The 19,236-nt window shown below is 43.1% G+C and overlaps 2 long non-coding RNA genes across 2 annotated transcripts; both read left to right on the top strand.

Annotated features, from left to right (window-relative positions):
- The first annotated feature begins 2,506 nt into the window (after positions 1 to 2,506).
- On the top strand, positions 2,507 to 17,223 carry LOC114445233 (uncharacterized). Its single transcript, XR_003671615.1, has 3 exons — positions 2,507 to 2,798; positions 10,553 to 10,560; positions 17,184 to 17,223. It is a non-coding gene; the product is annotated as an uncharacterized LOC114445233 (long non-coding RNA).
- Positions 7,276 to 7,932, top strand: LOC114445231 (uncharacterized). Its single transcript, XR_003671613.1, has 4 exons — positions 7,276 to 7,331; positions 7,593 to 7,700; positions 7,792 to 7,837; positions 7,918 to 7,932. It is a non-coding gene; the product is annotated as an uncharacterized LOC114445231 (long non-coding RNA).
- Positions 17,224 to 19,236: the final 2,013 nt, after the last annotated feature.

Raw genomic sequence — 19,236 nt, 5'->3', positions numbered from 1 at the left:
TTATGTTAGTTTAATTAAAAAAATATATAGACAATGGGGAATTTCTTATTTATATTAATTATCATCATATTATCCATTTTGCAGCGTGTCATGTTTGTTCTCTGTAATGTTTGTGCATGTTTGTTCCTCTGTCTCTCCTTCATCCTCTCTGTCCTGTCTCTCTCTTCTATTCTCTTCTCTCGCACTATATTAATAAAACTGAATTGAATTGAATTGCAGCCTTCCCCCTTATTTAATGACCTCCGGGGGTGTGCTCACGGGGGGGCTCGCCCGGGGAGTAATTCAATGTAGAACCGCCACTGATTGAACCGTCACACAAACAAAGTTTGATTAAACATGGCTGCTGCCATCTAACATGGACCTCTGTGTCTCTGTCTAAAGGAGCGGACAGTTGTCCTATTGGCCTGTTGCTGTGGAGTCTGCCCCTCCTCCTCCTCCTGCTGCTGCTGCTCCTCCCCTCCCCACCACATCAAGGTAAGTTGCTGATGCTGCTTTTGGACAATATGTGACTGATCATGATGAAATCATCAATGATCAGGTGTTCAGGTCTGTGTGATCATTATTATAATCTCTGTCTTTGTATAGGGCTTTAATTCATCTGAACAGCTTCCCAGAGATGATTTTTAATTGTATTTATTCTCATAATGTAGCCTACTTGTGTCCTCACATGTGTACACAGTGGTATCTTGTATCCTTACTTTTGTTTTCTGAAACACAGTCCTGGGTGTGTGAGACACAGTGCAAAACAAATATGTCTGCCTGCTTGTGTCTCAGCATGAGGCCTGAACCGGAAGATAAACATTCAGCATCACCAACATTCTAGAATTCTGGGCTGGCAGCAGAGGAGGCCAAGTGGGCGTGGCCTGCTTGGATCTCTTTGATCCCTGGCAACATCATGACATCATAATGACTTCCTAAAGTCTTTATGATGTCATTAGAACATCATAAAGGCTTTGAGTCCTAGGCAACATCATGACATCATAACGACTTCCTAAAGCCTTTATGATGTCATTAGGACATCATTAAAGCTTTATGATGTCATAACTATGTTTATAAGTGGACATAGACAGTGTCACCTGCAACAAACATGCAACAGAGAGCTGCAAAGGTTTTTAAATCATTTGAGAACGTCAACGCGGGAGTTTCAACTGTACAACAGTTTCAAGAAGATACGAAAATGACCAACAATCAAGTGTTCCCCTCTACTCAGGAGACTGTGTCAGCAGCTGAATCCAAAGTCAGCCTGCAAGCCATCAATCAACAGCTTGATGCCATCCAAAGCCAAGTGTTCATGCTGAAGACACAGCTTCAAGGCTTGCCCTGTGATCATGAGCAGGTACAGATGCAAAGTCTCCACCTTCAACAAGAGGTTGAGGAACTCAGCAAAAACGTCCAAAACTATCAGAAGATGGCTGCGACCATGAAGGTGTCCAGAGACGCCAATATGCGTAAAAATAGGGCCCTGCAGAAGGAGCTCAAGGGTCTGATAAAAGACATGGAGAGGGAGAAAGACTACAAGCTTGTCTGTCAGGATCTCGTTGTAGACCTCAACAACTGGCTACACAAAAATATGAGTCTGGCTGAACAATGTGAGGCGATGAACAGAGAGCTTTACATGAAGAAACAACAGAAGAAGAGATATAAAGAACTACAAGCTGATCAGAAAGCTGCAAGGGCTGGACATTTGGACATCATCAAAAAACGCAGCCAGACCTTCCAAAGACTGATGGAGGACTGGAAATACAACAATGACAAGATTCAGGAGCAGATAAACATCAACAACCAACTAATTCTGGACATTCATACTTCCAAGGAGAACTATAAACAGTTGTTAATTTTAAAGGAAAACTGTAAGACTATGGAGGAGGACAAAAAAGCTCTGAGCAAGCAGAACGAGGCTCTGCAGAAGACACTTGTGGATCTTCAGAAAAAGATCCACAAGGAGAGATCTGTGGAGGCCAAGTTCAACAGTCTAAGAGCTGAAACTGAAGACTTGGACAAGAGCAACGGAGCTCTGCATCAAGAAATTGTGACCTGCCACAAGAGTTTGCAAAACAAAAGGGTTCTGGACATCAAGTATGAATCCTTAAAGAAGGAGAACAGGGCCATCCAACAGCACCACAAATTCTTATGTAAAGAACTTGAGGAAGTCCAGAAGGATCTTAAGAAAGAGAAAGCTCTGGGACAGAAGTGTGCGGAGATGAAGGCCAGGACAGACGTTCTGTCAAAACAATGGGAAAACAGCATCAGGGAAATTCTAGAGCTGAACGCCACAGGAAGTGACCTCATCGACAGTGAGAACGCAGCTGTGGAGCAGGAGATTCAGCAGGTCCACCAAACCCTTCAAATAAATAGAGTTTCGCAGAAGATAGCTGAGGCCATGAAGTTGTCCAGAGACGCCCATATGTGCCAAAATAGCGCCCTGCAGAAAGTGCTCGAGAGTCTGAATAAAGACTTGGAGAAGCAGGAAGACTACCTGATCACTAATGAGGAAATCTCTACAGAAATCACAAAGCTGTTCAAGGAAAACAAGAATCTGACCGAACAAATCCAGGTCATGAACAAAGAGCTTCAGATCAGGAAAGAACGGAAGGACAGATTTAAAAAACTACAAGCTGAACAGAAAGCTGTAACAGCAAAACAACAGGACCTCATCAAAGAACACAGCAAGGCCTTCAAAAGGCTGATTGATGAGCAGGGCTGGAAATATGACTGTGACAAGCTTCAGGAGGACATAGACATCATGAATCAGGACAACAACAGACTGATTCAGGAAATTCAGACCTCCAATGAGAACTGTGCAAAATTGGTAGCTTTCAATGAGTACTCTACATTTTATGAGGGATATAAAACAAATATGATCAAGAAGAAAAAGACTTTGCAGAAGGAGCTAGCGGATATTCTGAGAAAGATCCACAAGGAGAAATCTGTGACAGCCAAGATCCACAGTATATCAGGTGAAATTGGAGACCTGGACAAGAGCAACAGAGCTCTGTGTGAAGAAATTGTGTCCCACAACAAGAGTTTGCAACACAAAAGGTTTCTGGACATCAAGTATAAATCCTTAAAGGAGGACTACAGGGCCGTCCAACAGCAACACAAGCTCTTATTTAAAGAACTAGAGGAAGTCCAGAAGGATCTTGGGGAACAGAAAGCTCTGGAGCTGATGTGTGTGGAGGTAAAGGCCAGCTCAGACGTTCTGTCAAAACAATCAGAAAACACTGTCAGTTCACCAGAAGAGCTGGACGTGGCTGAGGAGCTTCAAGAGGCTGGATTTACTACTACATCCAGTAGTATTAAGAGTTTCTTCTCACACCTTTTCCAAAAGCTCCCTATAGATTCACACACACAATCACAGACAGGGGAAGGTGCAGGTCCAGGTTATCGCATTTGCTCTGTGAGAGCGACTCACAGTCAGAGCGATAACATGTACAGTGAGTTTTCTAGAAACCATCAGTGTACCTGTAATGCTCTGATGTTCCTGGCCTACCACACTGAAGGTTTGTGCTTTGACACAGTGGACCTTGACAAAGTCCTTGTGCTCGGCAACTCTGTCTATGTTCAAGTGAAAACAAACCTTTTGGCAGAAGGTAGGTTTCAGAACAATCACCTTGCCGTAGAGGAGTTGCCCCAGCAGGTGCAGACGGACACCAAACGTTATAGCGTCTGCATGGCTGAAATCAGGTTGGGAAGCCTGCACGGAGACCCACTCAGAGCTGTAAATGAAAGTTGGTATTTGCCACTTGCCACGCGTCTTCAATGTCTGTCGGAAGATGTCAGCCATGCTTTGCTGATCGTGTCCTGCGAGTGCATCGCAGTATTTCGTGACAGATCAGGACGCTACGGAGTGTTTGACCCACACTCCAGAAGTGCAGCAGGCTTGCCTCAAACAGAAGGAACTGCAATTATGATGACTTTTGTTTGCCTCACTGATTTAATCGATCACTTGTACAAGCTCTTTGAAGACTTCGGTCCTTCTGCTGGGTATGAGTTTGTACCTGTTTCTTTTAAAACCATCAATGTGTTGACTCAACCCCAAAGATCTTCTGCACCAAGTCCAGAACCACAACTCATTGTGACCAAGACAGACAACCCAGCATGTCTGGACACGGCCCAAACACAGGCCACAAAATTAGAGACAGACACAGTCTCTGAAATCTGTATGCAGGTGTCACAAACTAGTGTAAGTGACCACAAACCAAAGAAACTACCAACATTTGCTATAATTAGTATTAAAGATTTGTCATCCTCATCAAGATCATCAGAGTGACCAATCAGCCTTAACGGGTGTCACTGGATAATTCTTACACCACCGTGTTTCCACCTTTGAACAAAACAACAACAACAAAATACAAAATAAAAAAAATAAAAATAAAAAAACAGCAGCCCAGTACACAGTTCATATTAGTTTTGTAAAATAGTAGTTTACTAACAGCGTCTTTGCTTTGATTTAAATGTTTCATATATTTTATATATATTGTGAACACAGAGTAGACTTTACATATTCAGGGCTCAGACTGCTGCATCAAACACTGTGTGTGTGACTGCCCCCTGATGGAAGAACAAGATGACTGCAGTCAAGAAGTCAGAACCAACCACACACTCTGTGACTGACAACACAAAATTTAAAGTGTATAAAACACAGTGAATAAAGGCCTCACAGCGTTCCATCCATTTCAATGAGAGTATTGATGAAACACTGAAACTCCGTTCAGTGTGATGACAGCAGGCTGCAGTGCAGGTGCTGTGGCCGTTTTACAGGTTTGTCTTTGGTTTTGTTTTCAGACATGTTAGAGGATCACACACTCTGCACCATCACATGTGTTTCTGTGTTGTTGGTGCACACAGCGGTGAGTGTGTCAGACCAACTCACCTCAGCTTTATTTATAAACCAACCCTGTTGGTCAAAGCGCTGCCCACCAATAGAAAAGCATATAAAACACATAAAACTTAAAAAGTAAAAACATAAAACAATAAAATCTCAGACTGAGTTAAAGCCACAGAGCAAAGGTGTGTTTTCAGAGAGGATTTAGAAGCTGCAGCAGAGTCAGCCGGCCTAATGTGCAGAGGCAGCTGGTTCCACAGTTTAGGGGCTGGGACTGAGAAAGCACCATCGCCTCTCCATTCCCTCTGTGTCTTTGGAATAACTAAAAGAGACCGATGTGCCGACCTGAGGGAGCCTGAGGGAGTGTGTGGCTGAAGCAGGTCGGACAGATGCTGTGGGGTGAGGCCATGAAGACTTTTAAAAACAAATTAAAGAGTTTTACATCCTAACCTGCACTGGGAGCCGATGGATGGAAGCTAAGAAGCTAAAACCGGAGTGATGTGCTCACTGTTTTTGGCACCTGTCAATCAATCAATCAATCAAAGTTTATTTATATAGCACCTTTCATACAGCATACTGTAACACAAAGTGCTTTACAGAAATAAAATAATACCCCCAGACCCACACACACCCAAAATACGTACCATGCACACACACACACGCACCCATACACACTTCTACTTAAATTAAAAACAAATAAAACAGGATAAAAGGATGAAAAGATACGGACCAAGGAAACACCATCCTTACTTGGAAGGTCTGCAATGGGAGGAAACATACACCAGAGAAATCCATAAAACCAAACAGTCTAACAAACAATAAAACAATAAGACTTAAAATGAGCTCAAAGCACTAACAGACCTGTGAATAAATAAATAAAAGCATTCATGGCCATGAACATGAGCACATGTTGACTCAGAGGACCCAGATCCACGTGAGTTTTGGAGGCATCACCAGGGCCGAACAACATGACCCCAGTTTATTCATCACTCAGGCTGAGAAAGTTCAGTGACATCAATGCCTTCATCTCTGCAGATCACTCTAAACGTTGGTCTAAGAGGCCTCTCCCTGATTTAGTGGCAGGTACATTTGACAGTCATCAGCATAACAGTGGAATAAATGGATTATTGTTAATCTGGGATAATCCAAACATCAATCTGTGATCTCAGTGGTAGAACAGTTCAGATGACCATCAGTGTTTTAAACAGCCACATAATAATAAGACAGACTGTACGTCATGAGCTGAGAATGTCTGATATTTGGAAGTGGACTCTGAGGGCTGTTCTGCTTTTACTGTGTCTGAAACAGACAGACATTAAAAGGTAACACCGTCCTCTACTGTGTCTTTGATCAGTGATGATCAGGTCTGACCATTTCCTTTGTTTACATGTTTTTAAATGATCAGATCAATGGTTTAACTTTGACCTGAGGCTAAAAAAGGACGTTTTCTGTTTTTAAGCAGCAGAAACTTGAAGTGTTCGTGTGTCGATCATTGTCTGAAAACATAATGGTTATCTGGGAATACGGTAGTTGTTTTATTTAAGATTTACTTTAGTACATACTATTGATATAGTGTTTTAACTTTATACAAAAAAGGAACGCTTCATCAGTTCCTTTCCTACAGTCTGACTGAAACTCACAGTCACACTCTGTCAGCTTTTACACTGCACTTCTGCGCACACACACCTCTGTCAGTAGGTGGCGCTGAAGGACACATTATATATGTTCACAGCACAGAAACAGAAAGTCTCCTCACTGTAGTCTCACAGTCATTAGTGAGTCTTTAGACCAGTCAGACCAACACAGGTGAGACTGAGCTCCTGATCGCAGTCAGAGAGAATGTGTGAGGAGCAGTGAACCAGCAGCTCTGTGGATGTAGTAACAGACATGCTGCCTCCTTTCTGAGACCAGCTGTGTCCTGGACTGACCCCCTTTTACAGTGAGGAATGCTGTTGGTGACTTTTATATGATCTACAGCAGAGACAGGAAACAGACGGAGCAGAATACATGAGGAGGGCCTGGTCCCTGGCTTAGCTCTGCCTGTTTTGTGGGTGTGACACAAAACCCAGTGGCACAAACCACACCCACCAGTGGCTGTTTCCTTCATGGGAGAAAGGAAAAAAACTCATTCTCACCCACTTTCAGTCTAGGTTCTGATGCTGCTCCTCCCCTCCCCACCACATCAAGGTAAGTTGCTGATGCTGTGTTTGGACAATATGTCCATGGATCATGATGAAATCATTAATGATCAGGTGTTCAGGTCTGTGCAATCATTATTATCTCTGTCTGTGTATTGGGCTTTAATGCAGCTGAACAGCTTCCCAGAGATGAATTTGAATTGTATTTAATGTTTTGTTCCTGTAGAAAAAGAAAACATGAAGATGAACCAGCGTCACAGCCGCCAAGGAACGCCTTCATGCTCTTCCTCAATGAGCAGAGGTCCAAGGTCTCTGCTGGGAAGGGCATGAAGGGCAGTGCGGCTGTGAACGCAGCTGTGGGACAGATGGTAAGAAACACTCTGGATCAAGAGTTTGGTTGAACTGATGTCATCTACTGCATTTTGGCAGCTATTAGCCAGCACTGATCTGACACTATGAGCCTCAGAATGCTGACTGCAGTTCAATTAATGGCCACAGGCACCAATATTAACAAGGCTTCTCTGATTTTATGACACACACACACAGCAGAAACACACATCACTGTGTACTACTGGCCTGCAGGTGTGTTTTAGTACATGTGCTGACATTGAGTTGTCGTCTGTCCACAGTGGAATTCACTGTCAAAGGAGGAGCAGGCGAGGTACTACGAGGAGGCCGAGGCAGAGCGGCTGCTCCACACTATGCTGTACCCCGGGTGGTCGACAGCAGCCAACTATGTAAGCACACTCTGCTCACATACAACTACGACACAACTCCTCCACAGACAGTGAAAACAGACTGTAATGTGTGTCATGTGTTTGATTTTAGGGCAAGAAGAGGAAAAGGGTGAGGACGAGGGCTCCAGCCACAACAGGTAAATATGCTGTTTGATGCAGGTGGACACACACAAAGTGTCACAGAGGACTGATCATGTTTGTGTTTGTGTTTCTACAGACTGAGAGGACGGACGCCATGTGAAGAAGTTTATTTCTGTAAATAGTTTTGTAATAGTTTTTTTTGCTTATTCACCTTTTTTGTCTTGTAAATAGTTATTTTACATATTCATTTATTTTTATTGTATATAGTTTTATTTTACCACTTTATTATTACATTTTATAATAAATATTGTTTATAAATTGACAAAACCTCTTTTTTGCTGATAAGTCACACTTATATAGGGAAGCCATTTTTTACAACAGAACAAATATTGTAACCATAAAGCAGACAGCCAACGACAAGTTTGTTTAATTTAAAAAAATCCCAGGACTGGTTAAATGGCTGTAATGCAGAATTCATGTGCTACATCCTGCCAACAATTCACTGCTCGGGTTTAAGCCACAACAATTTTTAATCTGCTGAGGTTGAGAAGAGAAGAGAGTGGAGGAATAACCAGTGAATGACTGCATATGACTCTTAGAAGATTATATTTAGACAGTAGATACTTTTACTAGTGTCAGTAGATTTTAATTGATCTTATTAAATTACTAAAAAGTGGCCATTAGTGGTATGAGACCATTTGCCCTCATACAGCCCTCATGGAGTCTGTTTCTGACAGTCTGAGCAGAAACATGCATATCAGTGTCCTGCTGCAGGTCATGTTGCAGGGCTCTGGCAGTGCTCCTCCTGCACCTCCTGCTCCTCCTTGCACAAAGGAGGAGGTAGCGGTCCTGCTGCTGGGTTGTTGCCCTCCTACAGCCCCCTCCACATCTCCTGGAGTACTGGCCTGTCTCCTGGTATCTCCTCCATGCTCTGGACACTGTGCTGACAGACACAGCAAACCTTCTTGCAGCTCTCATTGATGTGCCGTCCTGGATGAGCTGCACTACCTGAGCGACTTGTGTGGGTTGTAGACACCGCCTCATGCTACCTCTAGGGGTGAGAGCACTGACAAAATGCAAAAGTGATTAAACATCAGGCAGACAGGATGACAGCAGAGAAATGGTCTGTGGTCAGCACCTGCAGAACCTCTGTTTTATAGGCCTTGTCTTGATCACTGCCTCTCATTTCCACCTGTTGTCTGTTCCATTTGCACAACAGCAGCTGAAACTGATTCACAGTCAGTGTTGATCCTAACTGGACAGGCTGATTTCACAGAGGTGTGACTGACTTGCAGTTACATTGTGTTGTTCAAGTGTTCCCCTTGTGTAGTAGCAGTGTATTTTTTTATGTATGACCTTGTCTTTGCCATCATAACTTGTTATCGTAGCATGGGGATGAGGCTGCAGGTAAGTATCTAATGTAAAAACAAAGTTAAATGTAAATAAATGTAATGTGTGCAGTGGTCAGCACCGTCACCTTGCAGCAGGTTCTGGATCTACTGGCCCGGACCTTTCTGTGTGGAAGTTCACAGTTCCCCTCGTGCCTCTGTGGGTTAAACCCCGGGTGCTCCAGCTACCTCCCACAGAGATGCTTAATTAGTTGAATTGGAGCTTGATTGGAGGTTCCAGCCTGTTTTGTAAACTCATTTTTATATAGATATATGTAAATATTTGAGTGCAATTCTGTACAAGAATTCACAAATGAATATAATTTTCTGTAAATACATGTAATTCTGTAGATAAATATACATTTAAAATGAAAAATTAACTTCTGGCTCTTTTTCATTTTCTTGTTGAAACTATGGTCTGATGTTTATAGAAACTAACCAAGAGCTGGCAGAGATGTGTAGATGTAATCAATGCACTTTAATAAAAGTAGTTTGCACTTTAGATCAGAGGCACATTAAAAGTGCAAATATTTCAATAAACATAGGTGTACTTCCTGTAAAGCATCATTGTGAGTCTTTACTGTTATAACTGGGCTCAGCAAACAAAGCCTCTGCTTCAGTGGAAACACTGCAGAGACTAGTTAGGAAGAGGAACTTCCTGCGTGTTTTTACATCATGTCAATCATGTTAAATGTGAGGGTTTCACAGTATATGAGGCAAAAAGAGGATGATGGGTCATGTGTGTCCTCTATCACTGTCTTCAGATGGTGGCGTGTGTGTTGTCGCGTTTTTGTACATAATCTGTACATAACCAGCCTTTATATGTAGGGGCCCCACATGGATTAAGAGAGGGCTGTAATGAGCTCTGAGAGGGCTCTAAACACTAGTTAGTGTAGCCAGGTATAAAAAGACCCATTAATAATATAATGATAGTTAACTGAGTTCACTAAAAGAAAGAGAGAAACGAGGGAAGCTGTGTGCTAGCAAGGAGACAGAAAACGGGACAAAACCCTGGAGTTTGTCTGCAATAAAAATATATTCGCATATGCCTTGGGCCGGGCCTGGTCCGGAGTCGTGTTACAGAACGAAAGAGAGAAGTTACATTGGTAAGATCAATTATCCGCTGAAAAAAACGCTTGTTCATGCTAACCGTCGGCGGCCATATTAACAGCCTGCTACGAAGCTGCTACGAAGTCCGACACCGCTGTGCTTCGCTTTGATTTACACAGAGCAGGTGAGAAATGTGCCATTTTAGGTGCTGTTATCTCTTTGTTTTTTATGTGTTGAAAGAAGGAAGTGGTGATATTGGTGTGATAAGTGAACTGAAGTAAATAATGGTGCAATGTTTTGAACATATTACGGTGTGGCTATCAGTTTATGCAGATGTAGGTGTGTATAATTAAAAGGGGAAGTGTTTCCTTTCCTAATTTTGCTAATAAAATTTCCAATTATTGGTAATATTGCTAAAGTTAAGTTAAAGGCTAAAAGGCAGTGAAATAAACAATTTCATCAATACAACAGAGGAAAGAGTAACAGTAAAGGGAAACTGTTGTACATAGGAGCTGTTATGGCCGTACATGTAAAGTTGACATGAGAGGAATGTTGAGCCATTATTTTTTGACCTCGGCTTTTTATCAAATTGTTATTACAAAAATGTGACTTCTGCATGAGGAGACACTGAAAAGGCATAGAGTGTGACTTGACAAGGCTGTGTTAATGTATTGATTCATTGATTTCAATTTGACCTGATACCCTTTTTCAAGCATGTGCACTAATGCTAATAACCTCAAAATTATTAAACAATATCAAAGTCAAAGTCAGCCTTATTGTCAGGTTTTTTTGTAGGTAGTGGGGCACAGCAGGGAGAGAGTTCAGCTTCTTGACAGCCTGGTGGATGAAGCTGTCCCTCAGACTGCTGGTTCCTGATGGCAGCAGACTGAAAACGCAGTGGGAAGGGTGGGTGGGGTCTCCTGTGATGCGGAGGGCGGGGAGAGGGACGGCGATGATCCTCTCAGCTGTTCTCACTATGCGATGAAGCATCTTCCTGCAGGTGGGGGTGGTCCACAGCGGCACTGTCGATGGTCAGAGGGGTGTGCTGACTGTGTGCTCTCCTGAAATCCACAAATCCACAAAGATGTTGGTGTTGTGCGTTGGCGTGCAGTCATGGGTCAGCAAAGTGAAGAGGAGGGGTTCTGTAGTAAGAATATGTGTGTGCATGCTGACAGTGTGATCCCATCTGTGTTTGTCCCCACCATGGGACAGAATCATTAGTGTGTCTCACAAGATATGTGTGTATTTGAGTCTTGGTGATAGACATACAGTGATGCTGTTAGTGACAGGGTAGCATTATAGTGAAGTGTTTTATCATTATGAAAACCAACCTACCAACGTTTCTGCTGTGGTCACTTTTCAGCTTTAACAGCTCTACCTCGCCTCATGGGGGAAGATACTCTTTGGAACAACAGCTAGGTTCCCCGAAGAAATCCAGATACTCTGACATTTCTCTGGATGATGATTGGGGTAATGTCTTTTACGGTGCACTTATTTCATTTTGTGTGTCTATATACTTATATGTCAAAATAATCACACTCCAAATACAGTATAAAAAAACAAAAACCCACTAAAGACTCAACATGTCTCCTTCTATACTGAAGCTACAACTTCCCAGTCTCCTCGAGACACTTTGCTGCAGCTGGTCTCCCTCCAGAAGGCGTCTGGCTGCTGGCAGCTCGATCCAGCTCTGGCTGCCGCACTGGGAAAGACCAGTGAGGAGGTGAAGAGCAGTAGGACGAAGAGGAGGAGCCTCTCAGGAGGTAAATGTTTTAAGATTACCTGCTAACCAAAATCAATGTTCAGCACACATGCACACACTAATGTTGACAGGGCATTACTGAGTGAAGTAACCGAGTCTGTGTGTGTCTCTTTGTAGCAGTAAGGAGTTTGTCTGCAGATCTGGGTGAGTGTATCATTTATTTATAGTTGAACTGGGTTCCATTTTGTTGAACAGTCTGTGAGTTGTCACTGAAGATGATGATGTTGACGCGTTGACTTGTTGCGTTGACTTGTTGTGTTTCCCTTTCAGATTTCCCCAACTCATCTTATTTGTGTTACATTATCTCCAGCCTTCAGAGTCTGCTGACACTCACAAAGTTCATTGTGTCAGCTCTCATGAGAAGACCTGGAGTTCGGTACTAGAATCAAACATCTGTCCAGATCATATCCACACACACACAAACAGTACTTTCTGTACAAACACAGCCCACACTCACACACTAACCACCCCTTTCTTTCCCCTCCAGTTGTTGTATGGACATTGTGAGGTGCTGCAGCTCCAGTGATGAGGACAAACTGGCCCTCGTCTCCTTCAAGAGCACCTTGGCTGCCCATGCTCCTGAGTTTGTAGACTATGGTCAGGAAGTGGTCAGCTGGTTTGTTTGGGTTTCTTGTTTTCCTGCAGGTTTTCTCAGCTCTAAATCAAACCTGTTTGTATTTTTTGCAGGATGCCCATGAGTTCATCACAACCTTCATAGAGCAGATCAGGCTTCACCACTGCAGAATCTGCTGGGGGCGGACCGATGAGAAACCTGGAAAGAACTCCCTCAGTCTGTTACACAGTACATAACTGACAGCATGTTGTCCCTACAGGAGGTTGAACTGGATTTCACCTGTAGCGGAAAGAAGTCAGGATAAGAATCCACCTTCAGGACCCTGCTGAGGTCAGTGACAACACATCCATCAGAGTTTGACATACTCAGATGTCCTCTGTACAGTCTGAGCTTCTTGTTTATGCTGCAGACCCAGTCAGTGAGTGCTTTTTGTTCCCAAAAGAGTATTGATCAAACACTGAAACTCTGTTCAGTGTGATGACAGCAGGCTGCAGCTTTCAGAGGTGCTGTGGCCGTTTCACAGGTTTGTCTTTGGTTTTGTTTTCAGACATGTTAGAGGATCACACACTCTGCACCATCACATGTGTTTCTGTGTTGTTGGTGCACACAGCGGTGAGTGTGTCAGAACAACTCACCTCAGCCTTATTTATAAATCAAACCAGTTGGCCAAAGTGCTGTCCACCAATAGAAAAACATATACAACATATAAAAATTAAACAGTAAAAACAATAAAATCTCAGACTGAGTTAAAGCCACAGAGCAAAGGTGTGTTTTCAGAGAGGATTTAGAAGCTGCAGCAGAGTCAGCCGGCCTAATGTGCAGAGGCAGCTGGTTCCACAGTTTAGGGGCTGGGACTGAGAAAGCACCATCGCCTCTCCATTCCCTCTGTGTCTTTGGAATAACTAAAAGAGACCGATGTGCCGACCTGAGGGAGCCTGAGGCTAAAGCAGGTCGGACAGATGCTGTGGGGTGAGGCCATGAAGACTTTCAAAAACAAATTAAAGAGTTTTAAGAAGCTTTAAGAAGCTAAAACCGGAGTGATGTGCTCACTGTTTTTGGCACCTGTCAATCAATCAGTCAATCAAACTTTATTTATATAGCACCTTTCATACAGCATACTGTAACACAAAGTGCTTTACAGAAATAAAATAAGACCCCCAGACCCCCAGACCCAAATTACATACCATGCAGACACACACACCTACACCCATACACACTTCTACTTAAATTAAAAACAAACAAATAAAACAGGATAAAAGGATGAAAAGATACGGACCAAGGAAACACCATCCTTACTTGGAAGGTTTGCGATGTGAGGAGACACTGAGGAAACACACACCAGAGAAATCCATAAGACCAAACAGTCTAACAAACAATAAAACAAAAAGACTTAAAATGAGTAATTTTTTTTCTGGCAAAATTTTCCTTTAAAGCAGCCGTCTGTGTGTGTCTGTGTGTGTCTGTGTGTGTGTGTGCCCAGCCTGTAACACAGAAAGAAGGGAGGAGAGAAGAAACGATCTCAGAGAAACAAGACACCGCCCGACATCCACAGAGAAGATGGTGTTGTTTCACATACTGTCACAGAGCTGTGGGCCATACATGAATGTTGAACCTGTGTCATATAACTGAGCTTTTAAGTGAGTGAGGAGGAATGTTGGTGTGCAAAAGCTCCTTGTTATTAGTTTTAATGTTGAATCCTGTCTGGTGAGAACATTAACCATTTGTCAAACCTCATAGAGATGTTTGTTATTTCCTGCAGCTGTGAGTACAATGATTATAAATGATTATACAATGATAAACTGGATGATATTAAAATAGAATTTTGTGTTTTGTTTCTGCAGAGACATTTTGAAGTTCTTCTTCAACTTGGGTGTTAAGGTAAGACAAAGGTTAAATAAAAAAATCAGAGAAAAAAGATTAAAAAATTTAAAGTTCAGTCATTAGTTCTTAGAAGAATGTGTAGAGCTGAGTCCTGACTCTTCCTGGGTCTGCTCTCTTTCCATTCAGGCCTACACGTTACCAATGTGCCCTCCTCACATCTACCTCCTCCCCCTGCAGCAGGCCCACACCCTGAACCCTAGACCGTCTTCTCGCTCTCCTTCCCCCCTCTATCCTCCCTCCAGACACCCAGAGCCCTACCCACCACCGCAGTACCCTCCGTCTTCGGCGCCCCCTCAGTATGATCACCAGGCCCTGCTCTCTGAACCCTCTCATCCCAGCGAATCCTCCTTCAGCCAGGCTGGGTTCCCAGTTTTGCTTCTTCTTCTACAGAGGTCTCATCGTCATTGTGTCCCCATTGAGGTTGCGTTCAGAGTCTGTAAATATGTTGATGCATCACAGTTTTTGCCCTCTGGTTGCAGGTCGGGGGTAACACAAACACAGTTGTTGTTAGCCTCTGTTAGCATGGCGGTCTGAGCGTTGTGCGGCTGCTGTGAGCTGAAGGGCTCTGGTTTCAGTGGCTGTTGCTGCCCCCCCCTTGTTTTCCTTTGGATCCTCAGTCACCTCTGTAGAGATTTCAGTGCCTTGTGTTTGCTACTTCAGACGTCTGCTGCTGTACAGGACAGCCCACTGTGTTGTTGGATTTTTTCTATGTGATTAAATAAATACAATTTTGGTTGAGATGCTGCCTACATTGCCTTTTGTCAGTTAAACAAGGACCAGCAGTATCATTACGATTAATTACATTTTTCATGTTATTCTTGTTATTACTGTAACTGTACTTTAATTCTGTCAGTGTTTTCTGCGGTAAAATAAGATCAAACTTTATTAATCCCAAAGGAAATTCTTTTGCCAGCTGTATCAATTTACATTAAGTTTAACACTCTTGATGCATTCAAGGACAATCAAACCCTCAGGTTCCAGACTGGGACAGCTGTTGGGACACAGTAACGGGGACCGACCTGAAGACTTTAAAGAGGAGGTGGAGCACAGTAAATGACTTCATTGATCAATGTAAAAGTCATTTTACCAACAGCAGGACGAGATCAGAGGCCCGAAGGAAGAGCTGAAGCTGAAAGATGTCAGTAAAAACAACCAATTATTGATGAATTAAAAAATAGGTGACGTCAAACCAATAAAGAGCTGACATTTTACACACTGTTTATTTTCCTGTTTTTATATTTCACCCCATTTAGTAGGAGAAAGGCTGCTACTAATATTAGACCATTATAAATATAAATATAAAAATGCCTTATATACCTTAAATATGTCTATTTAAGGCATGTACAGTAGTACACTAGAATGTTACTATTGTACTGAGTCAAACACATGTCCTGCTTATTCAGACAAAACTAAAATATTTCTCTGTACCAAAATAGGACTGCATTTATAGCATTTAGCAACAGTAGTGCTATATGTTAATAAGCAGCATAAAGGGGCGTAATGTGTACACATAACCAGTTATGGGCAGCTAGTCATTTTGACTATTCTGATTCTGTGGGCATCAAGTGTGACAGAGGCTAAATGTTTGATAATAAAAGGAACTGAAAAATAATCAGTCTCCACATTTTTTACCCTGTATTTGACTCATGAAACCAGCTGACAGCAAGCGTGTTCTTACTATTGTTGTATTAACGGTAAGAGCTCTCACACCTTTCGATCATTCACAACACTGTACACAAACACACAGTGACGCACACTGGCAGGACAGAGTGAGACCTCCCTCCTTCACTCCCTGTCCTGTTCATTCTGTTTGGGAGACCCAGAGGTGAGCTGTCCACCCCAAACTTCTGTGTACAGAACCTTCTCAGCAAGCAGGGGGCGCTAATTTGCCAATTCTCCACACAGTGATATGATCGATGATACAGTATAGAAAGCCGCCATAAAGGCTTTATGATGTCATAACTATGTTTATAACTGAACATAGACAGTGTCACCTAGCAACAAACATACAACATAGAGTTGCAAAGGTTTTTAAATCATTTGACAACGTCAACGCGGGAGTTTCAACTGTACAACAGTTTCAAGAAGATACGGAAATGACCAGCAATCAAGTGTTCCCCTCTACTCAGGAGACTGTGTCAGCAGCTGAATCCAATGTCAGCCTGCAAGCCATCAATCAACAGCTTGATGCCATCCAAAGCCAAGTGGCCATGCTGAAGACACAGCTTCAAGGCTTGCCCTGTGATCATGAGCAGGTACAGATGCAAAGTCTCCACCTTGAACAAGAGCTTGAGGAACTCAGCAAAAATGTCCAAAACTATCAGAAGATGGCTGAGACCATAAAGGTGATGAGGGACGCCAATATACATAAAAATAGGGCCCTGCAGAAGGAGCTCAAGGGTCTGAAAAAAGACATGGAGAGGAAGAAAGACTACAAGCTCATCTGTCAGGATCTCGTTGTAGACCTCAACAACTGGCTACGCAAAAATATGTGTCTGGCTGAACAATGTGAGGCGATGAACAGAGAGCTTTACATGAAGAAACAACAGAAGAAGAGATATAAAGAACTACAAGCTGATCAGAAAGCTGCAAGGGCTGGACATTTGGACATCATCAAAAAACACAACCAGACCTTCCAAAGGCTGATGGAAGACTGGAAATACAACAGTGAGAAGATTCAGGAGCAGATAAACATCAACAACCAACTAATTCTGGACATTCATACTTCCAAGGAGAACTATGAACAGTTGTTAATTTTAAAGGAAAACTGTAAGACCCTGGAGGAGGACAAAAAAGCTCTAAGCAAGCAGAACGAGGCTCTGCAGAAGACACTTGTGGATCTTCATAACAAGATCCACAAGGAGAGATCTGTGGAGGCCAAGTTCAACAGTCTAAGAGCTGAAACTGAAGACTTGGACAAGAGCAACGGAGCTCTGCATCAAGAAATTGTGATCTGCCACAAGAGTTTGCAAAGCAAAAGGGTTCTGGACATCAAGTATGAATCCTTAAAGAAGGAGAACAGGGCCATCCAACAGCACCACAAATTCTTATGTAAAGAACTTGAGGAAGTCCAGAAGGATCTTAAGAAAGAGAAAGCTCTGGGACAGAAGTGTGCGGAGATGAAGGCCAGGACAGACGTTCTGTCAAAACAATGGGAAAACAGCATCAGGGAAATTCTAGAGCTGAACGCCACAGGGAGTGACCTCATCGACAGTGAGAACGCAGCTGTGGAGCAGGAGATTCAGCAGGTCCACCAAACCCTTCAAATAAATAGAGTTTCGCAGAAGATATCTGAGGCCATGAAGTTGTCCAGAGACGCCCATATGTGCCAAAATAGCGCCCTGCAGAAAGTGCTCGAGAGTCTGAATAAAGACTTGGAGAAGCAGGAAGACTACCTGATCACCAATGAGGAAATCTCTACAGAAATCACAAAGCTGTTCAATGAAAACAAGAATCTGACCGAACAAATCCAGGTCGTGAACAAAGAGCTTCAGATCAGGAAAGAACGGAAGGACAGATTTAAAAAACTACAAGCTGAACAGAAAGCTGTAACAGCAAAACAACAGGACCTCATCAAACAACACAGCAAGGCCTTCAAAAGGCTGATTGATGAGCAGGGCTGGAAATATGACTGTGACAAGCTTCAGGAGGACATAGACATCATGAATCAGGACAACAACAGACTGATTCAGGAAATTCAGACCTCCAATGAGAACTGTGCAAAATTGGTAGCTTTCAATGAGTACTCTACATTTTATGAGGGATATAAAACAAATATGATCAAGAAGAAAAAGACTTTGCAGAAGGAGCTTGTGGATCTTCAGAGAAAGATCCACAAGGAGAAATCTGTGACAGCCAAGATCCACAGTATATCAGGTGAAATTGGAGACCTGGACAAGAGCAACAGAGCTCTGTGTGAAGAAATTGTGTCCCACAACAAGAGTTTGCAACACAAAAGGTTTCTGGACATCAAGTATAAATCCTTAAAGGAGGACTACAGGGCCGTCCAACAGCAACACAAGCTCTTATTTAAAGAACTAGAGGAAGTCCAGAAGGATCTTGGGGAACAGAAAGCTCTGGAGCTGATGTGTGCGGAGGTAAAGGCCAGCTCAGACGTTCTGTCAAAACAATCAGAAAACACTGTCAGTTCACCAGAAGAGCTGGACGTGGCTGAGGAGCTTCAAGAGGCTGGATTGCCTACTACATCCAGTAGTATTAAGAGTTTCTTCTCACACCGTTTTCGAAAGCGCCATAAGGATTCACACACACGACTACAGACCGGGGAAGGTTCAGGTCCAGGTTACCACATTTGCTCTGTGAGAGCGACTCACAGTCAGAGCGATAACATGTACAGTGAGTTTTCTAGAAACCATCAGTGTACCTGTAATGCTCTGATGTTCCTGGCCTACCACACTGAAGGTTTGTGCTTTGACACAGTGGACCTTGACAAAGTCCTTGTGCTCGGCAATTCTGTCTATGTCCGAGTGAAAACAAACCTTTTGGCAGAAGGTAGGTTTCAGAACGATCACCTTGCCGTAGAGGAGTTGCCCCAGCAGGTGCAGACGGACACCAAACGTTATAGCGTCTGCATGGCTGAAATCAGGTTGGGAAGCCTGCACGGAGACCCATTCAGCGCTGTAAATGAAAGTTGGTATTTGCCACTTGCCACACGTCTTCAATGTCTGTTGGAAGATGTCAGCCATGCTTTGCTGATCGTGTCCTGCGAGTGCATCACGGTATTTCGTGACAGATCAGGACGCTACGGAGTGTTTGACCCACACTCCAGAAGTGCAGCAGGCT

This window comes from Parambassis ranga, chromosome 13 (genome assembly GCF_900634625.1).
Source record: "Parambassis ranga chromosome 13, fParRan2.1, whole genome shotgun sequence".
NCBI classification, from domain to species: domain Eukaryota; kingdom Metazoa; phylum Chordata; class Actinopteri; family Ambassidae; genus Parambassis; species Parambassis ranga.
The sequence above is the reverse complement of the archived record's forward strand: the minus strand, read 5'-3'. Positions and strand labels throughout refer to the sequence as shown.